This window comes from Pogona vitticeps, chromosome 3 (genome assembly GCF_051106095.1).
Source record: "Pogona vitticeps strain Pit_001003342236 chromosome 3, PviZW2.1, whole genome shotgun sequence".
Taxonomy (NCBI): domain Eukaryota; kingdom Metazoa; phylum Chordata; class Lepidosauria; order Squamata; family Agamidae; genus Pogona; species Pogona vitticeps.
In genome coordinates this window covers 242,704,898-242,723,507 of record NC_135785.1, presented here as the reverse complement: position 1 = coordinate 242,723,507, position 18,610 = coordinate 242,704,898, and the positions used below count along the sequence as shown (strand labels likewise).

Below are 18,610 nucleotides of genomic sequence, written 5' to 3'. Positions count from 1 at the left end.
AGGAATGCACTGAAGCCCCTTCAATGCGTTCCTATGGGCCTCAGACTCACCTTTAAGCGAAAATCCTCCATACGGCAGCCATTTTCGCTGCCCGGTAAGCGAGGAATCCGTCCCAGAAAACAGCAGGCGGCCATTTTTTTAACCCGGCAGCCATTTTTTAACCACCGATCAGCTGTTAAAAAATCATCACTTTGCGATGATCCGTAAGCGAAACAGGGTATCGATCATCGCAAAGCGATTTTTCCCCATAGGGAACATCGCAAAAGCGATCGCAAAAAGTTAATCGCTATGCAATTTCGTCATTAAACAGGGCGCCCGTTAAGCGAGGCACCACTGTATTTGTTCTGTCAGGAGGATTGGAAAGAACATCTCTGGATCTGCCATTCCTGTCAAATCATCATCATCTTTATCTTAGAATTGCTGAACTGGACAGGACTCTACAGATCATTGAGTCCAGTCTCTGTGAAGGAGGCACAGCAGGGAATCAAACTCCCAACCCCTGGCTCTGCCGCCAGATATCTAAACCATTGAACTATCCAGCAGTTCTATAATGATCACTTCTATACCTCCCAAGACCTATTGTGAGAAGATGTGTTATGCTATCTCAAGTATTCACACATCTGCAAGGGTCACAAGAGTTTCACAGATATAAAATGTGCACCAAATGAGGCATACTTTATAAAATATGAATGTCTACAGATGCACCCATTTCAAATAAAGCATCACATGCCTGCTTCGCTGAATGGGGGGGACAGTACATACATGTGGAAACATGTATACAGAAATGGGTACATGAGTGAAAATGCATTGAAAATACATACATTAGAGATGTAGCAAAAACATGCTTCCTTGATTTCATTGATTTAGGCTGTCTCAACTTGGTGACATACTCGTGATGGAATGTTGGAGTCCAGCAAGAATCTGCACTTCTACCATGTTTCCCCGAAGAGAAGACAGGGTCTTATATTAATTTTTGCTCCAAAAAAATGCATTAGGACTTATTTTCAGGGGATTTATTTTTTTCATGTACAACAATCTACATCAAATACAGTCATGTCACCTTCTTCGGGTTGCTGCACAATGGTGGAGGGCGGAGTTTCACTTAATTGGGGCTTATTTTGGGGGTAGGGCTTATATTACAAGCATCTTGAAAAATCATACCAGGGCTTATTTTCAGGTTAGGTCTTATTTTCAGGGAAACAGCGTAGGTGAAAATAAGCTAAATAATTCTAATTTTTATTTTTATTTTTTACAGTCAGGATCTCCATTATTTGTGCAAGCTGTCTATGTGTAGTACTAGTTTCCCGAATCCTAACCCTTTGGAAAGCTACAGAGTAAGCAACAAAACTACTGGCTGGCTGTGTGAAAAGACAGAAAGACTGCTACTCCAGTGCTACTGTAATGAATCCTTAAATGTCCATTCTACAATGCTGTGGCCATAGTCATAATACTTTTGTGTTACTTACTTTATTTGCCTTAACACATTGGCCAAGAGGCACCAAATGTGTTAAATCATTGAGCACTAACTAATAGGATTAGTTACCGTGAGCAAAGAGAATAATTTCCTGGGGTTTTTTTGTCCTCATTATAGGAGAAAAGAAAAGGTTTACATTTCTAGCACAAACTTCCATTGCCTCAGGTCTTACAACCTGAAGTGAAGGAAGGACGAGAAGAAAATAGAAGTAGGGTTCAGAAAAATACATCAAAATTGAAAGAAAGAGATTTTTTACAAACCTAACCGTTAGTCTTCTACAAATAATAGGACACTGGTACAATAGACATCTACATAGTAAGTGCAGGGATCTTTTGAGGTCTATCGCCTCACATAACTGAGGTATCTAATGCGGGAGAGGAAGGCGAAAACACCTCTACCTCCCATCAGAAGCCAAGAATGGAATTAAATCATGCTGTCCTTGGTCTAATGTTCAGAATCAAGTTATTTCATCATCTCTACTTCCACCAAGTTCTACCCATGTCACTCGTGCGAGTCAGGAGGTGAGGCTGAGGAGCCTAACGCTGAGGGAGGCCCGGAAAGAAAAGACAAGAAATCAGGCCTTCTCGGCAGTGGCTCCTCGCCTCTGGAATAACCTTCCCCCTGACATTCGCGCGGCTCCCTCGCTGGGTATTTTCAAAAATCAATTAAAAACACTGATGTTTCGGCAGGCCTTCCCCTCAGCTAATTCCTGATCTTCCCTTTTTCTTCTCTCCTAGTGTTTGCCCCATCTTGTCTAATGTTTTTCCCCTTATTTAAAATTGTTTTAATTATATTGTTATATGTCTGTTGTAAGCCGCCTAGAGTGCACCTGAAGGGACTAGATAGGCGGGATATTAAATAAATAAATAAATAAATAAATAAATAAATAAATAAATAAATAAATAAATAAATAAATAAATAAATAAATCTCTACAAAGATATTTTCACAGATAAAACAATTACTGTGACTAATTGTACTCAGGGGGAATTGGTAGACTGTAATTCTTGAAGGCATTTTGAATTATATGAGCAGATGAAATGAATCCTCCCAGGTAACTTTTCCACACTGAATGTTGTTTTCTTGTCCTGTTGGAGCAATCTGTGGCTTGAGCACATGCAAGCCAGAGAAGAACACCAGGGCAAATACCTAATGCTCTATCTGCAGAGCCCTTACGCTCTATGTTTCCAGCAAGATTTTGGCCAGCAGGTTCAACTATTTTCAGTATGACTATGATATATTTGGTTGCTAAGTATGAGTTAAAGACAAAGATCTTCTCAGGAAAATACAGGTGGTAACCCTAAGTCAGCAACCCTAAGTCAGGTGACCTAGGGTTGCCACCTGTACTTTTAACAGGGGGGGAAACACAGCTATGGATGAAATGAGCATTGAATTCCCTGAGACTTGATGAAGGAACCTCTCAGTTTCCAAACCTTCTCCTCCTTTTTCTTCCAAGTCTTTGGTAATTTCCTTTTCAAATATGAAGAAGCTTTAAAATTGTGAAAAATTCTTATACTAAATTAATTGAATTGAAATTCTCCCTCATACCTATTATGTATACCAGTGGTTCTTAACATGGGCGATAATGACCCCCAGGGGGCGATTTCATTTTTCAGGGGGGCAGTAGAACGAAAAGGGGCGGTGTGGGGGCGCTGGAGTAGAAGGGGGCGGTAGGGGGGCGCTGGAGCAAGCCAAACCTGTGAAAATGGCTGCAGCCTTTTTACAGTGTGCATGAATATATATTTTCCTCCAATCTTAATTTAGTTTCAGATTGTCTTGAAATTTTTAGTTCCTACATTGTGGTTTGTTTTTATGCCCTTTTTATGCTGTATTTCTTTTTGCATCTTAAAATTCGCTTGCAACTAAATTATTAAATGTTACTTTTTGGGGGCATTTCATTTTCTTGGAATTGAATTTTGTTTTCAGGGGTCATTGGATTTAAGTGTCTTAAATAAATAAATAAATAAATAAATACATAAATAAATAAATAAATGAATGAATGAATGAATGAATGAATGAATGAATGAATGAATGAATAAATAAATAAATAAATAAATAAATAAATAAATAAATAAATAAATATCATCACCATGGGGAGGGGGGCGATAATAACTTCCTCAATGGCTCAAGGGGGCATTTCTTTCAAAAAGGTTAAGAACCACTGATGTATACAATCAAATATACACATGGGTACTGCGTAGCATTCATTCATTTTAGTGGGATTTCTGTGTAAAGTACATTAAAATGAACCAAACTATGTTGTTTCCCTGACATGAATCATAGATTTTTTTCCCCTTAGAATTCCTATTAAAATGATTCTGATCAGGTGAATTTATAGGAACAGTTATTTCTTTGCTAATGTAATGCAAGGCCTTTGAATACATTTCAACATCCAGTGAAAACATGGTGAAAAAACAGTGAGGAAGGGCTATCTGTTCCTAATGAGCAAAGATGTTCCAAAGTATGGGTGAAGTCACTGAGAAGGTTTTGACTCTTATGTCAACCAGCTGGGCCATGCTGGGCCTCTGGGAGTTGAGGTCCAAAAAAAAAAAAAAAAGGAACTTTTCCAAGCTCTTCTTTGACTGAAAAAAAATGGATTGACAAAGTTCAGTTTAGTTAAAACAAGTCGGTCTGAAGATTACTTTAGACATGTGTATAGTAAAGGTACGTTATATGGGTGCTCCAGTGGTATGAAGGCCAATTACTGGGCTTCAGAAAGTATTCCAGTTCAATTCAGAGTATACCAGCCAATTCAGTTTGTGTCCTTGTTCTGAATGGATTTGTAAAATGTAAACATGAATACATAAATGCATAAATACAATTAAGTATACAAGCAGTAGTACAATGTTCCCATGGTCCACCACAAGAAAGTTGGTACTTATTTGTTTAAAAGTGCTGTGATTTCAGGCTTTTGCCAAAAAGAAGATAAGATCTAGTCTTTCCTCTACCACCGAACAATTTTACATTTCTTCCACAATGTTACACTTTCAAATACTTTTCTTCATGAAACCTGAACTAGCATGGTCTAGTATAAAGAATGTGTATCATGATATGGGCATTTGAATTGGCAATAAGGACAGCTTTGGCATGCCTTCATCATTTGCTGTTTTATGCACCTTAATGTGCATATATGGAGAATTCTTCCTTTGATAAAACTTATTTAATAATTTTTTAGAACAACATTGCTGAGACTCTCGAGCTGCTTACAATTCTACAAACCGGAGCTTGGAGACAATGAATTTTTAGATTTGCTAATTTTAAAACAAAAGCTGACACCGTTCACCAAGGGAATGACATTCAACATGTGCTTACAGTCACCATGCCCTTTGGTATACCTTCTGGGGAAGGAGGAGGAGGAGGAATTATATACCAGAGGTTGGCAGCTCTGTCAGGGATATGAAGGGACCTTTGCCAAATGCTCATGATGGAAAAGGATTCTGAAACTCTAGTCATTTGCTTTTTCAAATGTCAGGCTCTTTCTCCCTAATTCGATTAAAACCCACTTCATTGAAAGATGCTTGAACTAGTCAGGTTCTTGGTGATACAAAGCGAAGGAAAGCAAAAACACCATTGATGATAGTGATGGTTTCTATCAACATTTCACATGTGTCCTTAACGGGAAACAGATGCATTCTGTAGTAAGCCATTGTTTTATAGTTAAATGTGACAATATGCTTTGATGCTTTTTCCCCTTAATTGTAACATCATGTAATGAAGACCTTTTGCTGTGTGTGTGGTAAATTGCTGAAGTCTTTGGTAAAGAAAAAATAATAATAAATTGGTAAAATTTCTCATGGACCTGTAGTCATTGTTCTTGAAAATCAGATGATCCTTTCAAAGTCATGGAAATGCCAAACAGGAATTCTGGAGCAGCACTGTCATGCATACTTCTTTTATTATACCCAGAGAAATCTCACCATCCAGTCTTCCCTTGAAAATACAAGTATTCCTGAATCACTAAGTTTTGTGCATGAACGAATGTGACACTATTGTCAAACTGAGGATTTTAAATAGGCAATGGGAGACAACTTTGTTTGAACTGACTTTTCATAAGAATTTGCCCTGATCAATAAATTTCTTCATGTGTGAAACGGGGGGGTGGGGGAGGAAATCAATTCTGTTTTAAAGCCCAACAGCTGCCACGGCTTCGCATAACTTACACATCTAGTTCAAAAAGTGTTCTTACCAAAGCAAGGAGTTAGCACGCACAGGAAATATCTTGTCACCTGACAGGGAAGAAGAACAAAAACACAGCTTCTCGTTGTCATGCATGTGAATTAAATAAGAAAAGATATACATCCCTAATTTTAACTAGAACTCACAGCTGGAACTGGATGCAAAGGAGTGTGTTGTGAGGACAGCGCTAAAGGAATAGGTACAGGGCCAGTCCTGTTGTTAGACTGAGGGCACTTAACTGCTGGGTGGGGCAGGCAGAGAACAGGGGTGAAGTGCTTGGCTGCCTAAGAATTGGGCGGCTGTTTTTTGTTTTGTTTTGCTTTGCTTTTTGTTTATTTGTTTGTTCCACCACCCCCCTTTCTAGTTTGTATATTGTTTGTTTTTAATATTGTAAGCCACTTTGGGTGCTCTTGAGAAGAAAGGCAGGGTATAAATGTTTTAAATAAATAATAAATAAGTATTGAAAAACAGAGCTGGATATTCTTACATGGATCGTTCCGTACTTGCTAAGCAAGCCTTCTTCTGTCAGGTGCAGGTGTGGATGATGTCCCATCACCAGTGCTGAAGGATGTCTGCCTCACGTGGCAGTCCTGTTGGCTTCTATAGCTGGAATGGGATGGAGGCTGTTTTGTCATTTTTCCTGGGACACAGAATGTTTTGGGAAGGCATTTATAAAAACTTTCTTAGCCCATAAATTTGTTTCCATTACTAGAAGTATGCTCACTATTCTTTCACATAATAGACGTATATTCTCTCTCTGGTTCTCCCCAGTCTTTCTTAAGTTCAATGACTAATTTAGAAAGGGGGAGGAGCCATTTAATTTTAAAGCCATTATCTTTAAAGATCTGGCAAATCATTGGTGGATTATGAGAAAGAAATACTAATTTCTGGACTGCAGCTTCCGAAGATAATGTTGGCTGGAGGATTCTGGGACTTGTTCAAAACCTTCTAAGCCAGAACCATCAGTAGAAACTAATTTTCCTTCTGTTTACAGGGCTGTCAAACAAGGTAGACTTGGAGGTAACCATGGTAGTTTTAGTAATATAGAGAATTATTTCTCTGATTTGGCTTGTACATACAGACATGGGCATGGATAGAGATATAGAGCTAGAGATAGTATAGATATGAATGTATATGTGTCTATAATTAATTGACCTTTTTTTAAATTAAATGAACACACCAGTAGTTAGTTGTCATTTCCCCCCATCTCTTTTAGTGCCCTTTAACCTAAGAGTGGCAGGTGGGGTATACCAGTCTCACTATGGTCAGAATCCATCCAGTTCTGATTCTGTGGCTAATATTGGGGTACTAGTGGATTATACTGCCCCCCTGATTCATAGAGGCATGAGGAGGTAGCAGTTTGGATGAAGTGGGTATAAGCTTATATGCTGTGTGTTCTAAACAAGGGAGGAATCTCAGCCCAGTTTTGGGCCAAGAGCCTTTCCTGCTTCCCTAACTTTGCCACAGAAACTCATTAGGTTGAGTGTGAAACTGGTAAAAACCACTCCTTAAATATCTCATTTATCTTGAAGACCCTATGAGGGATGTTATATGTCAGTTCTTACTTGATAGCACATAACAAACAGTTAAGCTGGCAAGAGATGCAAGCCCCATATGAATGGTGGCAAGATCTATAGTTGTGGTTTTTTTCAAAAATTGTATTTCCTAGCTCTTGGTTACCATATTACCAGATTAACTGAGTTTTACATAGAATCTGACTCTATTTATCCAGGTGCCCATTTCTACAACCCTCTGGCCCAGAGGTAGCTCAGGTCCTCTTCCCAATCCTGCCTGTGCTGGCTCAGTGAAGCAACAATGGCCCGATGCTATGTTATCCCAAGAATCCTGCAACATCAGTATGGCTCATCCCTTGATCTCACATTTTGATCCTGAAAATCTCACACAATGGGATGTTGCTGACTTGGCAACCTGATTGTGACAACAGGCTATTCATTTATGGTTGTGTAGTGTGTGATTTGTCCCCTCTTGTAAAAAGTGGAGGAACTGAGATATAACATCCCAGAAAAAGAAATCACTGGTTGAAATCTTGGACAGGAGTGTTGCACCCAGCAACATTTTATTGTACATTCCCTTTGGGCATTACAAGCACACACTGTGCTTTGAAGAAGAAGTGAATCTTACAAACATGTCAATGGGTGAAAGAATGGGAGGGATGAGAGGGAGAATGAAAATATAGATTTTGCCATTTTATGTATGGCACTTGGCAAATACCTGGACTTGGAGCTGTCAACCACCAAGCAGAGTGTCAGAGCTGAGATTCCACTGATTAACTAATTACAAGAGGCAGCTGTGTGTGTGCGTGCATGTGTGTGCGTGTGTCTACGTGCGTGCGTGTGTGCATGCATTTTGGTGGGAAAGTGACCAAACTCTTCACTTCACCTTCCTATGTCATTGCCAGTAAACAACTTTCTTAGGGCAGCCCAGCCAACAGTCACTTTTCAGAACTCTTGTCTGAAAGCCCAGACTTCTTCCATTTCCATGGACTTGCCAAACGTTTCAGAGGTCGGTGGGGAGAGGGTTATATTGCTTCTTTCCCTCTGGATGCTTTTCAGCATCTTCTGGTGTCCTGATGCTTTGGCATTAAGTGGTTTTGTCCATGAAAAAATCTTCGGCAATAATTTCTTAATCTCTCTGAAAAATTGACATGAGTCACTGTTAAACATTCATAATCTCCCTGCACTGTTTATGCTCCTTGTTTCTCACTTGTCATCCAAAGGCTTGTTCACACATTCACACGGAATATGCTTATCTTCTGGGAAGCTTTCCAACGGTCACCTCCCACCTTCTCCCGCTAACTGAAGACCAGATGTTACATGTTTTTGGTGCTGCTTGGGAAGCCTTCCATTATTCCTTCCTCCCCCCTTGCTAATTTTGCCAGCATCTTTCAAGGCTATGAGAACAAGAAGATGCTCTCCAGTGTGTTGGACTGGAACTCCCATCATTCCCTGCCAGCAGGATCCAGCAAACATACGGGGAGGACACCAGGTTGAAGAAAGACAATTTAAAGCCTAGAGGCCAGCACCTTTACTAACTACTGTAATTACTCTTCCCCCCCCCAAGGAACTGCAAAATGAATAGTGATCAGTTTAATTTTTTTTGCATTTGTTAGAACTAGTGATGTGGATTGTCTTTGCAGAAAATTTTAAAACAGGGAAAATTAAATGTATTTGTATCACTTTTTAATCAATGAGAGAGAGAGAATGTAGAAAGACAAGCCCAATCACCTATCTGAGGCACCGACAGATCATGAAGGTGTAATATTCTCTGTTTTACACATCTCTCTCTCTCTCTCTCTCTCTCTCTCTCTCTCTCTCTCTCTCTCTATCTATCTATCTATCTATCTATCTATCTATCTATCGTCTGTCTGTCTAATCACAGTGATATAAGCACAGTCACAAATATTCTTGAGTTCTTTTCACCAACACCAAACCAGGAGTTGCTTGAAGAAATAAAGAAGAATATAGATGTTTCTTTGATGCCAAGTAAGAACAAAGTCCTAAATATACAGTAGTATCCACGTATTTGTGGATTTGGTTTCTGCAATTTCAGTTATTTGCAGCCCAAAATTATTACAGGGAAAATTCCAGAAATGTTCAATATTAGTTTTGTACCTTCTTCACAAAAATTCAACAAACCATTAATTATCAAGACGCATGTCTCATATGAGTGATTCTAAAAGCAGTTACCTCTCTTCTCAAACCAAACCCTCTTTCCACTTTCTCTTCCTCTACTTCAAAGCACTTGGCTTACATTTCCCATGTCTACTTCAATCAGCTGCATGCCTGATGAAAAGGCACCATAACCTGGAAGTGAAAAGAATATCAGGGAAGGGCAACAGGAAATGTATTTTGTTATACACCCTGAAAACCATACAGCTGCAGAATTATTAACATCATAGAGAGAACAGAAAAGATAATCTGACGAGCACCTCAGTTACCCAATCAAGAGACAAAGGTCTCATCTAGTCCAGCTTCTTGCTTCCAATACAAAATAAGCATAGGCCTTTGTCCTGTCTATTTGTATGACTCTTGTAAGTCCTGCTACCTTACATGAGCCCTGTATTTAAAGCTATGTATAGAGTTTGCTATCCATGGTCGGTCTTGGAATGTAACACCTATCAATATGGGGAGATTCCTGTATTTATCACCTGAGGTAGGAGACCCACAACATAAAGAAAATAGTTCCAAGTATATAGTCTTTAGGTAAAGGTAAAGGTTCCCCTTGACATTTAGTCTGGTCGTGTCTGACTCTAGGGAGTGGTCTCATTCCCATTTCCAAGCCAGAGAGCCAGTGATTGTCCATAGACAGTTTCCGTGGTCACATGGCCAGCGCGACTAGACATGGAACGCCATTACCTTCCCACTGTGGTGGTACCTATTTATCTACTTGCATTTTTACATGCTTTTGTAAAAAGTCTGGCATGAGCTGGGACAAGTGACGGGAGCTCACTCCGTTGTGTGGATTCGATCTTACAACTGCTGGTCTTCCGACCTTGCAGCACGGAGGCTTCTGTGGTTTAACCCACAGTGACACAACGTCCCCAATATACAGTCTTTAAACCCCTACAATAAATGTAAATGCATCCACTACATGGATTTACCCTTCCAGTCTGCCTCCTGCATAAGCATACTGAAATTCTACAAACTAAACTAAAGTGGTAAGAGGGTCTTATCATCCTCCAAAGGAACAGCAGCTCCTTCCTCTCTAGCTTTACTGCTCCTTGTCAACTCAACTCTAAAATCACAGCTTGTTGCTAAAATTTCACCACCCACTGGGCTGAAACAATTGTCCAGGGGTTCCCAAAGTGTGTGCTGCAGCACCCTGGGACACCCTGGGGTGCCATCAAATTCAGCTAGAGGCATCATGGAATCCTCTCTCTATCTCTTCATGGAGCCAGCTCTGTTGATGCTGGTGCTGCTCCTCCAGCTCTGGCTCCTTTGCCCTCCTTCACCTCCATGTCCACCCTGCACCCCTTGCCACTTCCGCTCTGCTCCTGCTGCCACCACTCAAGAGAGCCATGAGATGATAAAGTTTGGAAACCACTGAAATAGTCTACAGGGATTACACGAGTTCACTCTGTTGGTATTCATTTAAAATCATAGGAGAAAAACATAGCATAGGAGAAGGAAACTCATGACTGAACCACCAAAGAAACCCTGGAGGCCTCCAACCACTGAGACCCTGAGGAGGTGCTCAGAGTGAGGTCACTGGAGCCTGTATGTCCTGCTACAGCCGCTTGAACCACTATATTGGCTTTTGATTGAATGGAGGAATGCTACTGCATCACATTTATTTGTGTCATTTTTAAGTTCCCTTTCTCCTGATGAGGACACTCCTAGCAACTTGTAGTATTAAAATGAGTAAGATTAAAAACACAACTTCTACATTAAAAAACAATTAAACTATAATAGAATTATAACACCCATTGTGTTCTGGAATTTTTCTCTTTTTCCTATATATATTAATTAGCTTAATATAACTGTAATTTGCATTACACAATTAGAACTCTGAATGTGTAGCAGTTTGGATGATTAATGTGTTCTTTTTTGTGAACGCTTTGGTTGGATAGGACACAATAATGTTACGGTCTATTTCCCCCCAACTTCTTTTCTTTCTTTTTGTGGTGTACCATGAAAAAATGACAAAGACTGCCATCCATCAATTCTGTCACTAGAAGTACCAAGAATTTCTCTGTTCAAATCCACCTTTCTCTTCGTGTTAGAACTTTTGTGTATTCTGTCCTTAATGGAAACAAAAAAACTGTTAATGTCTTTTCTGGGAATATTTCTGGAAGGTGGATTACTGGTGGGAAGAACCACTTACACTGCATAAAAAGGTAGAGGTTCCCCTTGACAATTTATCCAGTCGTGTCTGACTCTAGGGGGCGGTGCTCATCTCCGTTTCCAACCCATAGAGCTAGTGTTTGTCCAAAGACAATCTTCCGTGGTCACGTGGCCAGCGCAACTAGACACGGAACACAGTTACCTTCCCACTGTGGTGGTATCTATTTATCTACTTGCATTTTTGCATTTTGCATGCTTTTGAACAGCTAGGTTGGTTGGGACAAGCAACGGGGGCTCATTCCGTCATGTGGATTTGATCTTATGACTGCAGGTCTTCCGACCTAACAGCACAGAGGCTTCTGTGGTTTAACCCGCAGTGCCGCCACCACTGCATAGCCATCTCTAAATTCTCTGCCAAGCACTGCAATTTAGAGCAGTTGGCAACTCATTCCTTTCGCACTAGCATAGACCTAGACAAGAACTGGGTCTCCAAAAAGTCTAAGGGCAGGATAGGTAGCAATTCTTCTATTTTCATAGGAAAATTCAAGACCAACACACTTAATCTTCTAGTCAAGCTACTGGGATACTACCTACAGTATAAAGGCTAAAAAACCGACAAGAAGAGGGGATTCTTTAACTGCTGAAGGAGTTTGATTGTCACAGGAAAAGGTTTTCTTGCCTTACATAGTTTGCAAATCTGCTAGCTTTGTTTTGTGATTGATAGTTCTGCAATTCTAATATCCAAGGCATGAAGTCTGCCTAAATCATGTCCCTGAGACAGTGATGTGAATTCAGATGGGTTATCCATAATGTGTACTTTTGGCTCCTATTTTGATTTTAGGGAAAGGACACATTCAGTTCCATAAGCTTGATGTTAAATATATTCAGGAAAGATTTGAAATTCATAACATTATTGCTGTCCGGCCATCTAATAGACACGTGTCTGTCGTTTAACAGTGATGACAGGAGATAAAACAATGGGTGATAAAAGGCTGCTTTCATTGTGCTATTTCAAAATCTTGGCTAAAGCCAGCAAGGTCTGCTTCTTTAATGGAAGCCAGAAAGCCATGACATTGAGATAACATACTTAAATATTATTAAAAGCATTTCAACAGAGATGAAAGCAAAAAACATAAGAATTAATCGATCCTGACAATCAGCCTATGATATACTGAAAACACAGACATGATTCACTCCAGGAATGAAATCATATGACATTCACTGAACTGTCGCTGATTGATAGAAGCATTTTGTTTCTGTTTTAAAGACAAGTGTGCACTTTTATTCCCACCACATGGATCTGGAATGATACAATGCAAATGAGCAGATTATTAATTGTATGCATAAATCTTCTTTACAATTTCATAAATTAACAGATTCCCCCCGTCCCTGCAAACTAAGTGCTAAAAATACCCATTGCAGGAGGAATAACCTGGTACCCTCCAAATATTTTGAGTACAACTCCTGTAAATCCTGCCAGCATGGCCTGAGATTAGGGATTATAAACTCTCTGGACATTGTTGCTGCTGAGCATTCATGTCTGAAAGGGACAGACAAAGTGTGCTCCCAGAGGTTATTGGACTGTTATTGGAGTTTCAAGTAACTCTTTAATTATTGCTCAAAAATGCCTAACATAGTTAGCTTTTGCTAATTTTTAAAGAACGAGGCTGCAAGCTGCAGGCCAGAGGTACAAAATAGATTTGAATGAATCCCCAGTTCCAAACTGAAATGGCCTGATTTGAACAGATTTGTATAAGGTCTGGATCAAAGAAAAACAGCCATATTTGCCTCTGGGGGTGAAGTACAATCAATTCAGATTTGAAGCGCAAGTCAAATTGTGTGGCATGGAAATCAGTTCATCCTGATGGTTTGTGTTTTTAAAGCTAACTCTAAAGTGGCTTAGTAAGCAAACACCTGAAGCTAGCTGGAATTTGGAAAGTTTAGCCCCTGCAGTCCATTTAGGGACTACCGTATGTATTCACTTCATGCATTCAAAACAGTTATAACCACTTTGGTATTCCAATGTAAATTAATGCACTGACTGTGAAAGTTTACAAATCAGTTTGTATATAGAGCATAAATGGGGTTGGATGTAGCAAAATTTGCTCCATACTCAACCAGAATACATTCAAAAGTCTGGAACCAGTCCATAAAGTGATTTGGGACACAGTTCTAGTTGGACACAAATTCTCCTTCCGTCCACCACATCATCACCTCCACATTCACAATACAGTACAAGGCAACAGGATGAGCCACAAGCCAGCACTTGAGCAATGTGGAATTCCTCTTCTACCATTTAATGAGGCCAGAGCTGTAAATATGGTTGAAAGGTACAATTACAATATAAAAAGGGTGACATTAACATTTTGTTATATTACAGTAGTAATAAGACTTAGTAATGCATACTGTGGAAAGGATTTAATTATAAGTAACTACTTGTAATTACCCATGACGCCCAAATTTTCAATATGGATTCCACCGTGATCTTATTAGTCACAGCCTTTGGTACTAAGCGATGAAGGCATCATTTCTAAAAGTTGCTCACGAAATGCCACACAAAGATGGATGGTGGATATCACAATGGTGGGTTTTGGGGTTTTTTTTAATGCTATATCAAGAAATATGTACTTATTCAAGCTCTGCTGATTGCAGTAATTTCAGATTCATATGCATTCACCGAGTTCAGGGAGAGAATTGCTGTCCTCAACTGACCCTTAACACATTTATGCTTTCTGGTCCTAGAAATAAGACACAGCAAACAGAACAGACAAAGCAAATGATTGGTGGTTTTGTTATTTGCATTTAGCTTTGAAATGGAAACAAAGTTTAACTGTTGCATAAAAAATTAAAAGAAACAAAGAGGCAAGCAAAAAAAGTATCAGCAGCATTTTATTCCTATTGTTGTATTTACAAGTTTAAAAGGTATTTGGAAAGAAATGAAAAAAAGTGTTTCAGAAAGACTTTGATTAATGGATCAAAGATTGGAACTAAATATCAGAAAGACAAATGCAATTATTAAAGGGGTTACGTAGTCACTGCTGGTACTGTTATTAAGCTGAATCTAATCCCCACTGCCCCGTTTTCAGAATTTATCTATATCCAGTACGGTTTATGAAGCGCTGCCCACAGACTGGCAACGTTCAATGTACATTCCAATCCCCAAGAGATGAGATGCCAAGGACTACAGGACCATTGCTGTAATTCCCCATGGAAGAAAAGTTATGCTCAAGGTGTTGCAACAAAAGGATTGTGCCTTATATGGAGCAAGAAATGCCTGATGTTCAAGCTAGATTCCGAAAACGAAGAGGTACATGTGACCATTCTACAATAGGCACTGGCAACAGGAAAGCAGGAAATCAAATGAGACATGGATTGATTCCTTAAAAGGAACCACAGGCTTGAGTTTACAAGAGCGTAGCAAGGCTGATCAGGACAAGACATTCTGGAGTCCTCTCATTCATCGCATCACCATAGGTTGGTGGTGACTTACTTGATGGTATATAACAACAGCAGAAAATTCTAATTCTAATTCTAATCTTTATTTTTATCTCAATAACCTAGCGAGCATGGGTTGGGATCCTAGTCGAAAGATACAAATTTTCCAAACCTGGTTCCGACACTCCCAATTGTTGTTAAATTATATTTAATTACAAATTCTAGAAGTAACTTTAAAAGCTCTCCTAAAGGCCCCTTAATGTATTTCATTGCAATTAATTCCAATTTCAAAAGTATAATATCATATTCCTCTTTCTCAGAAGTAAACAAAATTATTCGTTTTCAGTTAACTGAATCACTTACACAAGTAATGAACTCTGCCGCCGCCTAGAGTGGTCCTCACCAGACTAGATAGGAGGGATATTAAATAAATAAATAAATAAATAAATAAATAAATAAATAAATAAATAAATAAATAAATAAATAAATAAATGAGAGTCTTGAATGACCAGACAAACATCCTGCTTGGATCAACCACACTGCCTATCCATCAAGGCTGTCTGTGACAGTGAAAGATGCTGACATAGGAAGTGGCCTGTTATTGTCAGAACCAGCCTCCGATTCTGAGGGAACAGCAAACATCTGCTGTCCATGCACAATGTTGTAAATAAAGCCACCTATCAATATATAAAATGGCATTAAAAGAGCTGACCTTCATTCAAGTCTTCAGAGATTCTCTTGCCACGTATGTTTATTCCTCTGTGCTTGTGTCCCTTTTCACTCAGCCTATGTTCCCCTACAATGTATACCTGTGGCTAAATATTTCACTCTGGTTATACGAGAAAGAGAATTGTAATCCATGGAAGTTCACACTGAAATAAATCTGTTAGTCCTCAAATCCCACAATATTTCTGTTTGTATTGTTGTTTTACATGCTGAAACAAGTCTTTTGTCTCTGCTGGAGGTAAGGTGGAGTACCACAGGACATGAAGGATGCAAACATTGTCACATTGTACAAGAACAAAGGAGACAGGGGTGACTGCAATAACTACCGTGGCATCTCTCTTCTTAGTGTGGTAGGGAAGCTGCTTGCCCGTGTTGTGCTGAAGAGGCTCCAGGTGCTTGCAGATAGAGTCTATCCAGAATCACAGTGCGGATTTCGAGCCAATAGATCCACCAATGACATGGTATTCTCCCTCCGACAGCTGCAGGAGAAATGTAGGGAACAACAACAGCCACTCTTATTGGCCTTCATAGACCTTACAAAAGCATTTGATCTGGTTAGCAGGGATGGCCTCTTTAAAATACTTCCCAAGATTGGATGTCCACCTCGTCTCCTTAATGTCATCAGATCTTTCCATGAGGGAATGAAAGGCACTGTAGTTTTTGACGGCTCAACATCAGACCCCTTTGACATCCAAAGCGGAGTGAAACAGGGCTGTGTCCTCGCACCAACACTTTTTGGGATCTTTTTTGCTGTTATGCTGAAGCATGCCTTTGGAGCTGCAACCGAGGGTGTCTATCTCCGGACTAGATCAGACGGATCTAGTCTCTCTAGATCTCTCTAGATTGAGAGCGAAGACCAAAGTCCAACTGAAATGCATGCGGGACTTCCTCTTCGCAGATGATGCAGCCATTGTTGCCCACTCTGCTGAAGACCTCCAACAACTCATGAATCATTTCAGCAAGGCCTGCCAAGAGTTTGGACTAACAATCAGCCTGAAGAAAACACAAGTCATGGGCCAGGGCGTGGACTCACCTCCCTCTATTACCATCTCCACACAAGAATTGGAGGTTGTTCATGACTTTGTGTACCTCGGCTCAACCATCTCTGACACCCTCTCTCTAGATGTCGAGCTGGATAAACACATTGGCAAAGCAGCCACCATGTTCTCTAGACTCACAAAGAGAGTATGTCTCAATAAGAAGCTGACGACACATACGAAGATCCAGGTTTATAGAGCCTGTGTTCTAAGCACACTCCTGTACTGCAGCGAGTCCTGGACCCTTTGTGCACGGCAGGAGAGGAAGCTGAACACCTTCCATATGCATTGCCTCCAACGGATTTTTGGCATCACCTGGCAGGACAAAGTTCCAAACAGAGCAGTCCTAGAACGAGCTGGAATTTTCAGCATGAATACATTACTGAAACAGCGAAGTCTACGTTGGCTTGGGCACGTCGTGAGAATAGCTGATGGTCGGATTCCAAAGGATCTCCTCTATGGAGAATTAGTGCAGGGAAAGCGCCCCAGAGGGAGACCACAACTGCGATACAAGGACATTTGCAAGCGAGATCTGAAGGCCTTAGGAATAGACCTCAACAGATGGGCGTTCAGCCTGGAGGCAGGCGGTGCATCACGGCCTCTCCCATTTTGAAGAGACCCTTGCCCAGCAGGCCGAGGCAAAGAGGAAGTCACAAAAGCAGCAAAACCAGGGAGCCAGACAGGGGACAGACTGGATTTGTCTTCAGTGTGGAAGGGACTGTCACTCTCGAATAGGCCTTCTCAGCCACACTAGACGCTGTTCCAAGCCCTCCATGCAGAGCACACTACCATAGTCTTTCGAGACTGAAGGATGCCTAACTAACATGCTGAAACAGACTTAGTTGACTACGTCTTTGAAAACAGCAGACTAAAAGTATTCTGTTTTAAGTTACAATTGCAATGAAATACAATTATTCTCTCACTTTTGGGAAGAATAATTATAATTATTTAAGCATTTGTAACTAGTTACTTACAAGCTCTGTAATGGAGTTACAATTTGAGAGAACAAGTATGCTCATTAATTAAATATATCATATTATATATTTAACTACTCTAAACTTGTGTGGTAGAAAAAGCCACATGTAAATATAAAACAATTAACATAAAACCAGAGAAATTATTTTCTGCTACATGATAGTACCCTCAAACATCTGGTATTTAGTAAGCTATTTTCCCTTGATGTCAATGTGTTTTCTGTTTAAAGCACATCCATAGCCATCTTCCAGGTTAAATATAACATTAATCATGGAATGGACCGATGCCATGTCTATGTCTAAAATGGTACTTACGTATTGGCTTCGCTGGAGCTTTTTACTTAGCCACACACTCTTTACTCCCTAAAAAAGTCCTTCATCCACTGTAAGCGTAACAGCAATCCTTGAAAGAGTTGTCAGAAAGGAATCCAATGTACATGGTTGTCTCCCATTCTTTATTTTATTTGTAAGGTACAAATGAAAACCTTTATTTGTCCTCATGTGAGAGGACTAGAAGTACAGCCCTGACCAATGTGAAGTGCATGTCTGCTGAGATACTCTGCAGTCTGAAAAAAGAAAGAAACGAAAGAAAGAAAGAAAAGGCATGCTTCCCATCTCTGGAAATGATCTACTTTCTCTGTTGTGATGCTCATTATCCTTTTCATTTTAGGAATCCAGAATAGCTGAATAAGAATGCTGCTTTTCATGCCCAGCATGTGAATATCTAGGGGGAATGTCTTGGGAACAGGGTGTCACTAAGAGTGCAATTCTGTGGACGTGGTGGCGCTGCGGGCTAAACCGCAGAAGCCTGTGCTGCAGGGTCAGAAGACCAAGCAGTCGTAAGATCGAATCCACGTGACGGAGTGAGCGCCTGTCGCTTGTCCCAGCTCCCGCCAACCTAGCAGTTCGAAAGCATGCAAATGCGAGTAGATTAATAGGGACCACCTCGGTGGTCAGGTAACAGCGTTCTGTGTCTAAGTCGCACT

The 18,610-nt window shown here is 40.2% G+C and overlaps 1 long non-coding RNA gene across 1 annotated transcript; it reads right to left on the bottom strand.

The window, feature by feature from the left end:
- Positions 1–1,233: 1,233 nt before the first annotated feature.
- Positions 1,234–18,179, bottom strand: LOC144588051 (uncharacterized). Its single transcript, XR_013543377.1, has 3 exons — positions 17,940–18,179; positions 9,356–9,472; positions 1,234–8,300 (listed from the first exon to the last, which is right to left on the bottom strand). It is a non-coding gene; the product is annotated as an uncharacterized LOC144588051 (long non-coding RNA).
- Positions 18,180–18,610: the final 431 nt, after the last annotated feature.